The sequence below is a fragment of the Echinops telfairi genome, unplaced genomic scaffold, assembly GCF_000313985.2.
Source record: "Echinops telfairi isolate 266 unplaced genomic scaffold, ASM31398v2 ScPeMD7_8;HRSCAF=38, whole genome shotgun sequence".
Lineage (NCBI taxonomy): Eukaryota > Metazoa > Chordata > Mammalia > Afrosoricida > Tenrecidae > Echinops > Echinops telfairi.
In genome coordinates, this window is record NW_022103905.1 from 5,801,797 (window position 1) to 5,813,153 (window position 11,357).

Sequence of the window (11,357 nt, forward strand, 5' to 3'; positions counted from 1 at the left end):
GGACTTATGAACTTGATCTGGACTGGGCTGGGATATTTTCTTAATATACAAAACTCTTTGGTATGAAGCTCTTTCTTGTACACATATGAGTGTCTGTGAATTTGTTTCTCTAGTCCACTCAAACTAACACACCAATATAAAATTAAGCATTGTTCAAAGCATGGTTGTTTTGTTTTATCTTATTTTAGAGAAATCTTTGGAAACCTGTCTCTCAAGATCTCCAAAAACTCCTTGCCACCAAGTCAATAGTGACTCATTATGACTCCCTGTGGATTTCTGAGACTGTAACTGTTTACAGAAGTAGAAAGCTCAGTCTGTCTCCCTCAAAGCTGCTGGTGGTTTCAAACTGCTGACTATGCGGACCGCACCCCAACTCAACCACTACTCCACTAGGGCTCTTCCTTACCTTAGAGTAGAGTTAAGAAATAAGATGAGCCCAAACGGACCTGAAGGAAAGTCCCATGCTCTTCCCTGTCCCCTCCGTGGACCATGGCTCTTCAGAACTGACTATCTGACTCATCACTCAAAACCAACAAACAAGCTCACTACTATCAAGTGGACTCTGACTCATAATGACCCTACAGGATGGGGTAGAATTGGCCTTGTGAGTTTCTGCAACTGTAAATTTCCCATCTTTCTCCAGGGGAGCAGCTGGTTATTTTAGCATGAAGACCTTGTGATTAGCAGCCAAACATGTAACCACGATGTCACCAGGGCCCCAATTGACTCCCAACTACTTAGCAAGAAACACACTTCTGGAGGGCGTCCTAGTTAACTAGTCATGAAAAGCAACTAGCCCCGTGCACCCATTGGAATATAATATTAATGTTCAATAGGAAGGAAAGCTGAAAACCACGGACTTTTTTACCCTCAAATATGAAGTTCACATCTTGAACGGAACATAGTAATCATGATATTACGTATCTACGTACTCCTTTCCACTCAAGAGACCCAAGTGCTTCACCAATTAGTCTTCATATTCTTCAGAGGGCTCACATTTCTTGGAGAAGGATGTCTCTGGTGTTAAATCCACTCCCCAATAGTCTTCCTCTTCAAAGTCAAGTTCAACGGTGCTCCGTGGGTGGGGGAAGGAGTGCTGTTTCTTCCCTTGGCTTCTTCTGTTCCAGTAGGTCACAGCAACATCCCCCCTTCCTTTATTCACTTCCCACATGTTTGTGCAACTCAGGGATCAGGGTGACATAAAGAAAGTGGCTGTGGTGGACAGTCGGGGCAACAGGAAGCAAGAGCCACTTGTATAAGCCTTAGGACTTTGAGCAGATTAGGAAAAAAAACAAAACAAAACAATTTTTAGGTAATGCATCAAAACTTGCAACGAATAAAAGGCAGGCACTTGACTAGTTGGTGGAGGATCTCGCTCTGCATCTTGGGTCAGGTATGTGTTGGCTGGGCACTGGGTCTCATCTGCATCTTTCTTCCTGTTTCTCTCTCTTTTCCATTTCCAAGGGGTTTTATAAATCCTGCTTTGTGGCTGTGAAAGGACCTGGGGAGAGCCTGGGACTCTTGAGGAGGTAGAGGCATCTGCATCTTGGAGAGATTAGGGTTGAAGCTGGTTGGGCTTTTCCATGGAGCTGTTGGCCAGAAGTTTGGGGGGAAATGTGGCTCCATCTGAGCAAGAGAGAGAACTCCCCTGAATGGTCTCATAAATCCCCTGTCCTTAGGCAGGCACCTGGGTGGGCAGCATATAACCCTTCCATATTGCTCCCTGGTCCTGTACACCATCTTGCACTTCAGCTCCATCCAACTGCTGTTGGTTTCTCCAATTCTCATGTCATTCTCTCTGCTGGAAAGCATGGTGCTCCCTGCCCTGCTGCTCACTCTAGAAAACTCACTGGAGCCATTGCCTTTTTGACATGCTCCAAGCTACAGTTAGGTACCCATTGTCGGTATAATGGAATCCCCTGGTGTCACAAATGGTTAACTCATTCAACTGCTGACCAACAGATGGGAGATTCAAGTCCAGCCGGAGGCACCTCAGAAGAAAGGCCTGGCGATCTACATTTGAAAAGTCAGCTATTGACAATCCTATGAGGTATAGTGCTCGTCTGACATAATGGGGTTGCTATAAACCAGAATTGACTTTGCCACAATTGCGTTTGTTTTTTGGTTTGTTTGTTTCCTTTACTGGATCTAAAAGCCCTCTATGCGTGCCACTAGTGTAGCCATTTCATTCTGAGCTTCAATTCTTGGTGTATTTTTCTACTCTCCCCCCTAGACCAAAAGTTATATTGCTTGCAGCACAGTGTCTGGGACATGGTAAATCATAAGTGAAAGTTCGCTGAATCAGCCATGATTCATTCCCCAGACTTCTTTGTGCAGACAGTCTACCTGGCATGGTGATAATGACAGAATCAGATATTCTTGGGATTTTGAGGCAAATTGATGGACATTATCATCCATGTCATAAATATATTATATGCCTATTAAGGTGAATTCTAAATCAGCTAGTGCTGCTGAGAGCATTCACAGAAATGGAGCAAGATGGAGCTGGAGTGGAACTTAGATATCAGCAGTTCGACTCTCTTCTTTTACAGATGAGTCAGAGATGCGAAGCTTCAATATCTGGATGCAGTCATTCCGTGTGCGCAGTGACTTTTTGACTCAAAACCTCGTTCTCTAGCTATTCTCCTGAATGAAGTATTAGAAACAGCGAGAGAGACATATCCACTCCATATATAACTGCTGGGCACCCACTGTGAATCCTGCAGGCTGCACAGCTTTGCTCTCACTCAAAGCCATCGGTCATGTCTTCAACTGTTTCTCCCACTGGTTGGAGAGGTGAGGCATGCTCACTTCTAGATTAAGCAAGGCGGTAATACCAGTGGAATCATAAGGCATCAGTGAGGCCGGAGTGATACAGCTGGGACCTATTGGAAGGAGGATAAAGGGAAAGTTATAGGAAGGAGCCTTAGTGGGGTAGAGGCTAAGAGTTTGGGGTGCTAACAGCCAAGTCAGCAGTTCTAAACCACTAGCCACTCTTTGGAAGAAACATGAGGGTTTTACCCCTATAGAAGCCTGGGTGGCATAGGGGTGAGGAGTAGGGCTGCCAACCTCCGTGTTAGAAGTTTGAAACCATCAACCACTCTGAAGGAGAAAGGTGAGGCTTTCTACCCCTATAAAGAGTTACAGGCTTTGGAAACCCCCAGCGACAGGTCTACCCTGCCCTGTAGAGTAGCCAGGAGTCTGAACTGACTCAGACAGTGAGACTTTTTGGTTCTTCTCTTGTAAAAAGTTACAATCTTGGAAACCCACAATAGCAGATCTGCCCTGGCTCTAGGGTCGCTAGGAGTGGGGACTGACTTGAGGGCAGTGAGTTTTGAGTGAGTGAGGGCAAGGAATGAGCATGAACCACATCCCCTGGGGAGAATGGAACTGACTATGGACGACCGTGCAGAGACCATCCCAAGTTGGGCACGAACAGAGCAGTCAGGAAGGAGTGGCTGGGGCAGCACGCATAGGCTGTGCTTTTCCTGATAATCGTCGCAAATAGTGCTTTCAAGGTTGGTGGAGGAGTTAGAAGTATTGGGAGATAGACTTAGAGACAGAGATGCAGATGGAGGCAGAAATAAAGATGTCCCTCGCTGCCATCAAGCCCATGCTAACGCATGGCTCCCGCCTGTGGGTTTCCAATTGTCAGCCCTTCCTTCCAAGGTGGCTCTAGGTGGGTGTGAGCCACTGATCTTTGGGCTAGGAGCCCAGTGCTTAACCCTTTGCATCACCCAGAGAGTCCCACCTCATACTTGAGGACCACTTATTCCGGGCCAGGCATGGGATCCTCACAACAATCTTCTGAGCTAGATGGCCATTATTTTTCCATCAGAGAGAGGAGAGAACTGAGTTATGAAGACGTGGCTTTAGAGCCACCATCCACCTCCCACCCCCATCTGTAATTTCTACCCATAGATGTTGGGACTCCTAGAGAAGAAATAGTACATTTTCCATGAACATTCATACAATATTCCAACACGCCTCCCTTCCCCCCAACCAGGAAGCATTCACCAGGTGCACGAAGATATGGATGGAGGTTAGAATCATTTCAGTCTCTCTCATGTCATAGATGTGAGAGGTCGTTTTCTGTGGTCACCAGGAAGTCCAAAGCCTTAAATGTGTTACTGTGCCGACATGTCCTCTGCTTCTCTGATGGAGAACATATTTTGAACTAATTACTGCAGATAGATTTGGCTCTCCCTGCTGCTTGATGTACCCAGGGCCTGCATTGTCATGGCCGTAGGAGATCTGGCCAACCCAGGGAAATGCCTCTGCTCCTGCAGTCAAGCTCCTGGTAGAGATTTGGAAGAGATTGGAAAGGGGCAGGGCTGGGGCCCAGCCCTCAATGATGTAGACTGGTCATCGGAGGTAAAGCAGCAGAGCGGTGCTTCTCAAATTTAAATATATAAATGTATTTGATCATCGCCTGACAATCTTATTACAATGCAGATTCTGATGCCGTATCTACGGTGAGACCCATGATGCTGCATTTCTAATGAGCTCTGAGGAGATGCTGACATGGCAAGTCTGGGGACAGCACTTGATGTAGCAATACCTTCGCGCCTGTCTTTCGAGATGGCCAATTAATCTCCCCTTGTCTCGGCTGCTCGCCTTTATTCCTGGGTGCACAGAGGAGGAACTTTTCACAAATATCTAAGGCAGGTTTCATTTCTGCATTCTGTTTGCTTTCTGGGAAAAGTGGTAGGAAAAAAACAACAACAGCGTTCACAACAATTGCATGGTTTATTTTCCTACTCAATATTTAGTCCGTCAAACACGATACACCTTTAAGATACACATCCGTCTCTGGCACTCAGTGTGGGTTGATAAACGAGGAAAAGATAAAATGCAGATGTTAAGTGCATACACCATGGCACAGTCAGCATTAAAGTCATTGTGTCATGGATAATTGCCATATTGATTTAAGTAAACCTGTTTAATTATAATGAAATGGGATTGCCTTGATTATACATTTTTCCCAACTAGATGCTTTGAATTAATTCTAGCTTTCTTTGAACTTATAATACAGAGTTTTGCTTTCTCATTTTTGGGTTTTGCCATATCCAGTGATTGATTGAGAAGGAGTTGTAGAAACAACTGGAGTGACTTGTTGGGCCCACCTTGCGCTGACCCACTCTCAATGTTTTCTCTTGGAGATCTACTTTAGGCTCAGAGCACCAAAGGAAACGTCCTAACATTAGGACATGGACTAAATTTTTTTTTATGGGGCACGGAGTGCTAATCTGTACGTCTAGACGGGCAAACACATCTGTTTCCAAGACAACAAAAGAACATCCACTCTTGAAAAGGTTGATATCAAATTATCCACCGGAAAGTGAGCATGTGGGTGGCTAGGATTGTATCTGTGAACTGGTCGAGTTCCAAATCTATTTCATTGCTGGCAGCTTTTATCATCCAGAGGAGAAGGAAAAGAAAACATGGCCAAATGGTGTGATGCGTGGGTCTTGATTGGAAACGTCTTTGAGAGCAGAGTCAGGTCGTGGCTACCAATCCCCTCTCCCCGCCTTCTTCTCATCTCTTTAGTGACTGGCTCTCCGGACTGTCTCATCACCAACTCAAGGCACTCTCGCCAGCTCCGATATAGACATATCCTGCCATGTATATTCTACAAAACAGCTTATTGTCCGTTGCTATGGAGTCTGCCCCAACTCCTGGAGACACTATGTGGAGTAGAAGGGAAACATTGCCCCATCGGGCACCATCTTCCTGATCTTGTTATGTTTGCAACCATTGCTGTGGCTCTGTGTCCATTGATCTCAAGGAGGGGGACCTTCCTGTTTCTTGGCCCTCTACTTCTTGGAAATGTAAAACCTTTCAGAATTGCTCATTATCCAGCCCTCTCTTTGTTCCTCTTGACATTTCAATGAACTCACTGGGGGATTGTCTGAAAGGCGCTGGTGGAATGGCTATGGAGTGTGTGCCGGGCTGTATGAAGAATGAGAGTCAGGTGCTAAGGGCTACCTAGACCCAAGAACTGACGCAACACAACTGGAAATAGTACTTTTAAAAAACATGGAAAGAATTCTGCTGACGAAGGAACGTTAGTGGAACAATTAGGGAAAAGGGAAAGCTCCTGATGATCTTTTCGGGATTTGTAAAGTCGGAAAGGCGAAAATCAAATGGCAAGAGTTAAGCTAGACATGGTCTGTGGTCCGTGATTTTGAATCACTATATTTCAGCCTCCGTCCCTTGGGCTGACTATATACTGATCCATAGTCACACTTTGGGACAATACAATGTATGTCAGAACATGATGACAAAAACAGCCCAGGAGTTAAACTTCAAGGGTGGGTGCCAAAGGAAATGACTGCCCCGTGCAGAGCACTGCATTGACGTATTCACTAGGCAAACATGACCCTTTGGCTAAATATGCCACTAGCTGGAAAATGTATCACTACCAACCATCTTCCCTGAGAGAAAGCTGTGGTAAACCAATTGCATGATGGCAAAGGATTTGGGAGACGTAGAAAGATTGTCATTGAGGTTTCATCCGGCTATAGATGTGGCAACAAACAGTCCAGCAGCACCGGGGTTAAGTGCGCAGCAAACCTCCAGGGGAGGGCTTTGTTTGTTCGTTTCCTTCGTGCCTATGACTCCATGACAGGGAGGATTTGTGCTTCGTGTGGATTTCTCAGAGACAGGCAAAGAAATATAGTTTGGCTATGTCATCTAAACTCTAATATTGTAATTGTGATTTTCCTGGGGGAGCAATCGTTTGGTTATAAAGTGTATTTTACAACATAGTGATTTTAACTACCAAGATATATACCTTTTGCAGTAGGCCCTATGAAAACAATGTGATAGTATGTCAACAAGTACTGAAGTGTACATAAAAACAGAATTGTGCGGTTCGTTTTCAAGCAGTGAGCCAGTTCTGGTGCGGTCCATCAAGTGCTATGGAAACTCCCATTGAATTAACAGGATTGCATGGCTGGGGTTGTGTTCTTGAAGGTTTTGAGTCCTTGGGCTGACAGGTTGAATGCCTGATAAGACATGGGGTGTGCACTAGTGTAGAATATTTGTGGGTGAAATGCCCATGTGCATTTCAGTCTTTGGCACAGACACATGGACAGTCTTCGTGATAAAATATAGGCATAAAAAAGGGGAAATACGGTCGCATTCATTATCAACTAAACCCATGCATTTTGAATATTTCAAATTCTACTGAACGGAATTTTCTTCCTGGATCAGAATTCACACTAAATATGCCTGATTGTCGACAAAAGAAATCATCCCTGACAACCATCACTGAAGCAAATGGTACCCAAATGTTATCATAATATACCCAAAATGTGCAGGTAGTTATAGAGCACAGCTCAAAGCAAAGTAGTAGAATAGAGACTTGATAACTGACCCAGAAGAGGGATATAGTGCCAGATGATTCTTTTCCACACATGGACATGCCCATCTCTTGGGGACTTTGAGGGTATAAAATCCTGAGAAAATCAGAAGAGGAATATAAGATTACCTGATGATATAAAACATATATATGTGTGATATCCATTCACCTTGTAATTTATGTATGACTATATATTAATGAAGGAGTCTCAAAATGTGAATGGGTTAATGTCATCAAAAGGTATTTCTGTGAACTTTTTTAAGCCCCCATCCTATATGTAAAATGCATCCACTTGTGTATGAGGGTAAGTCAAAAAGCGTTACTACAAAATCATAGGAACCTTGATTACCCAACAATATCAAAAGGTAAGCCTACTATTTCTTGGCACATCCTCCAGCTGACTTTACGCACTTCTGCAGGTGGTGCATCTATCTCTTGAAACTTTCCCCAAAGCCTCCCTGATGATGTCGCAGGTTATGTATAGGGCTACCAACCCACTTCCAGGTCAGCAGTTCAAAACCACTAGCCACTCCGTGGGAGAAAGACGAGACTTCTACTCCCATAAAGAATGGCAGTCTCAGAAACCCTCAGGGGACGTTCTCCCCTGTCCCTTAGGGTCCCTGTGAGTCAGAGCCATGTTGGTAGCAGTGAGTGTGCAAACCTTCCCCAAATAGTTCTGTGTTCTTTGACTAGCACTCCATCAAAATGGCAGTTTGGGCATCCTTGGGGAGACGCAACCTGTGTTCCTCTTCAATGTTTTTTGAGTTTGGAGAATTAAAAAAGTCTGAAGGGCCACCGTTAGCACGGTAGGATGGAGGAATGAGGATTCCCAACAAAATTCTCCTATGGCCACCCTCCTTACCCTCAAAAATAAATAGGTACATTGTCAGTGTGGACAAACGAATTCTCTGTACAACTCCCCTATTTCTCACCAATGCAGGTTTCAGTTTTCCTAAAATGGTTCATAAGTCCTCATGATCACCTTGTGTGTTTTGAGAAAATCTATTAGGATTACCTTTTAGAAGTCCCCCAACCAAAGAGTCACTATAACCTTCTGAGCTGACTTCTCATTGTTGAACTTTGGCCCAGACGACTCCCTTGGAAGTCACTCTATATGGGGTGGCTAGTTTTTCAAAGGCACCCTAACCAGACTTAAGACATGTGTATTCCTGAGAGAGCTTATCTGCAGCTATTCACTGATCACAAAGAAATGTTTGAGCATCTTTTGTTTGAAATAAATGTGCGCTTGTACAAACTAGACCCCCAGAAGCAATACTTTCTAGTACCCTCATATTTATAATGGACATGTGTGTGTGTGTTAGGATGGATCATCTAGAGACACAAAACCATTGTTGCTCCTATGTGTATCAGGGCATTATAACAAGAAGTAATCTTATATCAAGAAGGTAGACCAGCTCTGTCCAACTGCTGGCTGGATCCCTCTTCAGACTCATGTAACCGCAGACTGGCGATACGGAAGGTGAAGTGGGAGGCAGGAAGACCAAAGGTCAGTGGGTACAGAGTCTCTTGAATCCAAGGTCAGTGGGCAGGGTGCCAACTGCTCTCAATGTTGGATGAACTCATGGCCACTCCTGGAGGTAGGCACAGAGTCCCAGCAAGCAGGACAGTGAAAGGCCAGACAGACAGGATAGGGTTCCCCAGAGCATCCCTCTTATAAAAAGTCCGCATCTCCCAGGAGGTATCACCAGGCTGTGACCTCCACCCACACACAGTTTGGACTCCACCCCATACACAAGTGCAAGTTGACATGAAATCTAACTTCCACAGACCACCCCTTGTCAACTTGACACCTGTACACAGTTCTTTAACCATATATAATCTTTACGGAAAGGCAATGAATCCTGTTTATACCTAATAGGATAAAACTAAAATGTGTATCACTGAAAATGTACCAGCCACATTTAAATCTTAGACTTTATAAGTGAACAAAACAATGTTCTATGTCTAACAACTGCAGTTTTGCGAACACCTATACTTTAATTCTTTTACTTTATCAACATCTTCTCCCATTCATGAATGTGTGTGAACCAACCTTTATCTCCCCCCATTTGGGGTATCCAAGTTCTAAACTGCCCGTTGCTGTCAACCCATTGCTCTGAGGAGAAAAACATGTTCTTTGATGTGAAGAATCTTCATTCCAGTTGGAACCTTGTACCTATATCCATAAGCAATGTCAAATCCAGCGCAGGCCATCCATTAAGTCAGCAAGCATTGTGTACCAGCTCACACATCAAGCATCTTCCTCTTCATTCCATTGGGCTCTGGTTATCTCAGTCCTAGCCATTCCAAGCCAGGGCAATGGGTACCATCACAAGCTACGGGGTTCCCCACACTACTCCCCCCACTTCAGACCACAGGACTGATAGAAATGAGCAGTTTAGAATACAAGTGAGAGGAGGGGGCTTCAAAAACTTTTCAAAAAATCATTATCTTTTCATACAAAATTTTTGGAGCCCTTTCATAGATACAGCTCATTTTTACCGGCCTATTTCAACTTATTTTTATATATCAAATTGAAGTCAGGACTATAAAGAACTCATTTGGAATGTGAATAAAATGTCATTTCTGTAGCTCGGTGTGGCTGCTTTCATAGCATAAAGGGGAGAGAGGATATCGAAGGGTTTCAGTTTAAAGAATTGGATACAAGGCTTTATGTGTCACTTAAACAGAAGCATTGAGCCGGATAGACAGATGGAAGAGACACGTCTCAGGGATGGATCTGTGGGGCAAACCATACTAAAAATAAACCCCTGACACAGATGTCACCGAATCATTCAAAGATGAACTGCCAACGCCATTGGGACATTATCAGCTGACAGGAAAACAACTCTCCAACACCTATCAAAGCGGCCTGGGCAGGAAGGGACTGCCCTCGGAGACCAGCACAAAACTAGATGGGGAGGCAAAAAGAGTCAGTACATGAAAAGAGGTACCACTCTCTCGTGTGCAAATGCTGGCGGTGCCAACAGATGGCAGTTCACTTGCAGAGAAGAAGGCAAGTGGCTACAACTTGTCCAAGAGATTGCTATGAAGTGTCTACGGTAGGCAGTTCTGATCATGAAGGAGCGCCCGCCAACTCCATTCGCAACCAGATTCAGCGTCATGGCCGAGGATGGGGTAGATGAAAAAGCACAGACGAGACTCCAAAGTGTTCTCTGTGAGCCCAGCTGTTCACCGCCGTGAGGTAGTACAATCAAGACTGATGATTGGCTTGTCGGCCCCTGGTGTCCTCTTCATCACCAGCAGCGCCACCACAGATAACATGTACCGGCATCGTCATATTTCATCCTCCCAGCAATCCTGGGCAGAAAGTCCTGGTATTCGGTTAACCACGTAGCCTAAGGTAACAGGCGTGAAGCCTTCAAATGAGTTAAGTCCAGGGTTCCAGTGGAGACTAGGTTTGTCTCACTTTAGAGACCTAGCCCATAACTACTCAGCTCTACTACTTATTCAATATGTACATATACCAGCCCATAAATGAAGCTGCAGCCATCCCCGGAGAGGGCCTGATGATACACAAAGCCTAGTGACATTTCTAAGAAACCATTATAGCAACGCAACAACTCACAGCCAAGTGGCATTTCTTAAGTCAGATGTAAAGATCTCCTGCTTAGCACAGAAGTGGAATGCAGTATAAATTCACACACATGCGTGCACTGAGCACACAGCTGACTCCAGACTTGGTGTCAGGTGCTAATCCCTGGATCAGTAGCTCAAGGTGCCATGCGTTTATATGGTGACTCCCAGCACAAGAAGCTCCTGTTTCAAAACGGATTGGAATGTAGACTGAAGTTATTTTAGTCACCTGGTACAGGTTGGGAAAATAAACCAGCCTATGCAACCACGAGGTGTCGAAGGGATCAGGTATAAGGCATCATCAGAACAAAAAATCTTACCATACTGAATTATGGGGGGGGTGTGGAGTGGAGACCCAAAGCCCATTAGTAGGCCACTGGAGATCCCCTTGCAG